Raw genomic sequence first — 3,600 nt, forward strand, 5'->3', positions numbered from 1 at the left:
CTGTGGACACATTTCCTCAGTGCTCTTAGTGCAAGCTGGGGTCCTTGGAGGTTACTCTGAAAGAAGGCAAAGATATAAGGGCATTCAAAACTAATCTTAAACTTGAAAAGAGAAAAATAATGAGAATATTCATGTGGATCATAAAGAGAAATAATGATTACCTTTGATTCCTAGAGAAAGTTAATTTAAAATGCATCCATGTTCCATTGTACAGGCAGAAAAAAAAAAACCCAAAAAACAAAAACTCTGCGAAGCTGAGACATGTCTTTGAGAGGCAGAAATAAGAGTCACCATCACTTGCGTCCTGAGAGAGGATGCTCACCCACAGTAATTGGGAAGAAGAAAGATTGTAGAGATTAACTGACTTTGGTTTAGGATACACACTGTTTTCTTTTTAAATGCAAATGATACTTGGAGCCTAAAAGACAAAATCTTTCCTAAATGCCAGTTTCTAAAAAAAAAAAAAAAAAAAAAAAGTACTTAATAATCAGAAAACTACCAAATTGATTCTGTTTTTGCTTTTACCAGATTAGAAGCTCTAACCATTTAAATCAAGTGTGCATAGGATCCATTTCCAGTGGTAATTTTGAAGTTCACGCGCCCTTTGAAGACAAATAGAATAGATATCTGTAGGCTATAAAGGGAAAGAAATAGGCATAAAACTTTGTTGGTTTTATACACAGGATTAGCTCATCAAAAGAGACCTTGGTTAATTACCTGCACGCAGATGTAACATTGATCGTCAGTTTCAAGAGTTTTATGTAAGACCCACAACATGGATTTGAAACCTGTGACATCACAGTCAAAAAACTGACTTTTCAAGGCAGTCTGTAATTTTTAGAGGTTTTATCTGGAAGGATACAACTCCACTTGCTCCGTCTGCAGATACGGTATTTTGTTATTATTAATAAATACTTATTATTTAATGTGTACATATTCTGTTCTGGTAAGGTTAGGAGGCTTTGGTATGTGAGGTATTATATTTACGCCAATCATTCCATGCACATTTTCTGAGAACCTAGTATTTGCCACACCCTGTGCTAAAGGCACGAAGATAAAGATGACTCGGTCCCTCTACGCACAGGCCGCTTTCCTACGTGTCATCCCCTGCGTCCAAACAAAATACTCGAGCCTCACAGAACTGCTTTCTCATCCCAGCAAATACCATATTCCTTTGTACTTCTGGTTCTTTGTGCATCCTTGTTTTCTGCCTCGAGTGTCTTTCCTTTATGCTTGCCTGGAGTCCTGCATCTTTAAGACCAACTCAAACAAACCCTGCTGGGTGATGCTGTCCACCTGTATCTTGCTAGCGCTTGGTACGGCCTCTCCTAAGACCTACTCCTGTTTGAATTCTAATTGCTTTCCTTTCAGTCTTCCATAAGATCTGGGCTCCCTGTGGGTACTGTTCTCTTCTGTCCCCAGTTTCTAGTCAGTTCAGGACTGGCCCAGAGGAGTGGGGCTTGACAATCATGTCTTTGATGGACCCAACTGAAGAATAGCCTTAGAGTTCATAAATCCTGGCCGGATTGCTGTGGTGCCGTGATAAAATGTAAAACTTAACATAATTGTCATGGCTTTGGGGCAGGATGCATATGTTTCTTTTATGCTAAGAAAGACTACAGATTCCAGCCACGTGAACTTTCATCCTGTTCTTTAAGTGAAATGACGTTGAAGAACCGAGTGGCAAATACTGTTTTTTTGAGGATGCTGAGGATTCAAACCCCGACGGGAGGAATAAAGTATTTCACGGAGCTCTTAGGTAGAAAGAAATAGGCCAACAAGATTTATAGCTGCATTTATTTCTAAGGTGATTGAATGTCAGAGGTCAGGTAACGTATATTCTGTGCTATGCCATACTTACAGAGTGTTTCAAGATGGATTCTAAATTGACGGAGTCTCCAGTTAGCGCAGAGATATCACATTGAATGTTAAGGAGGAGGGAGAGTCTCAACATGATACAAAAACGTGGCTTACACAGTTTCCGCAAAGCTTTAAAATGTAAGATAACCCCATTATAGTAATTATAAGAGACAAGAAATGATTGATGTTTTTACAATACCATTTAATAAATTAGTGCAATGTCAATAGTATTATAACCAGTGTGCTTGCTAGGAGGAACGTACCTTCTAAATACAAGACTCAGGGCTATTGTTTGCGTGGCTGAATTAACTGCTCAAGTTTTAAAATGAGAACACCATCCTGCCGCGTGAAAATTTACCTCCTCACAAAACAACCTGTTTCCTGACCTGGTAATGACACCAGATTGATTGTGTTTTTGTTGCTTAATTGCATTTTAAAACAAACGTCGTTAGATTGATAAGCCTCTGCAGAGTTTTAAGATCTACAGACATTCAGCCAGGAGATGGCAGGCAGTGCTGATTGAGCTGATGTCTGGCCTGGGGTGTCTGTGCGAGAGGGCTGTTCCACACAGGCAGGAGATGGAGTGCGCTTCCAAACCAGGTTAAGTTCTCTTCTGCCTGATTTGAACGTGCTTCCTTCAACCCCCCACAAGTAGGTGTGTGATCTGCTCTGTAGATTCCACCTTTGTTGGACTGAAGTCTTACTAGCCCGGGGGGACAGAAGTTTACTCGAATCTACAAATTTTCCATTACTGTTTTCGTCTGTCTAAATGCAACATAGAAATGGATTTGAACACACAACTTTACGTGCCTTCCTTCCCTCTTCTACCGAGCTTTGCTGTCTCACTGTAACCTGAACAAGGTAAATCACTACCCTCTTCGAGTACATGTAACTTGGACCAACTTCCCAATTATTTTTTTAAGTAACAGTATCAGATCATTATCATTAATGTGTAAAGCCACCTTCACATTGGCAGAAAAGAGCACCCGGTCAAAATCTTTGAAACAAAAAAGATCCTAGCCAAAAGTTATTTTGAAACAGCATATCCTAAAAGTATTTTTTTAACTGAAAAATTGACTTAGAACATTTTCATCCTTTAACCCAAAAGGCATCAACTTAGAATGGAACGAAAGAGAATTTTTAATGGATTGAGATTAAATCTATCATTTTTACCCAGGGAAAATGCCTTCTCTTTTATTCTCAGAGAGTCTCATGTAAAAGGGTGACTCAAGTGATGAGGTGCAGTGTTTTGACGAGCCCTTGGCATACAAAAACTTGAAATCTCACTGGATACTGTTATATATTCACCGGGAGAAAAGAATGCCCTATTTAAAAACTAGGACAGATCATGTTGATATGGAGAAAGGAAATAAGTGTGTGAACAATATATCCCAAATTAAAGACTGAGCTGCAGGCACCTATCTAAAATCAACAGGAAATGTAATTACTCTGAAAGGACTCTTGTCCTGTCTTACAGTGCTAAACGGATTAAGAAAAAAAAAAAAAAAAGATGCACAGCAATGATCTGATAAAAGTTCCATGCTAGCAACATAGAAAAAAGGAAGACTAGCCCATGTTAGGAAGCAGTATTTCTCCCTCCCATGACAAGACTTCTCCACTCTCTCTTGGAATCTTTATACAGATAGGTTTCTCTATTTTGTAAGTACAGTAGCAGGTTTAAGGGAAATCAAAAGGCAACCTTGTATTCACAGCCACCATGTGATTTTAATAACCCTACAC

The 3,600-nt window shown here is 39.0% G+C and overlaps 1 protein-coding gene across 1 annotated transcript in view; it reads right to left on the minus strand.

Annotated features, from left to right (window-relative positions):
* Nucleotides 1–462: 462 nt before the first annotated feature.
* GRM7 (glutamate metabotropic receptor 7) overlaps nucleotides 463–3,600 on the minus strand; it is an 814,755-nt gene continuing 811,617 nt past the window's right edge. Inside the window, exon 11 of the mRNA XM_008697935.2 lies at nucleotides 463–1,989. The gene's annotated coding sequence lies outside the window, so the exon portion shown is untranslated. The remainder of the gene's footprint in view (nucleotides 1,990–3,600) is intronic.

This window comes from Ursus maritimus, unplaced genomic scaffold (genome assembly GCF_017311325.1).
Source record: "Ursus maritimus isolate PB19 unplaced genomic scaffold, ASM1731132v1 scaffold_14, whole genome shotgun sequence".
Classification (NCBI taxonomy): domain Eukaryota; kingdom Metazoa; phylum Chordata; class Mammalia; order Carnivora; family Ursidae; genus Ursus; species Ursus maritimus.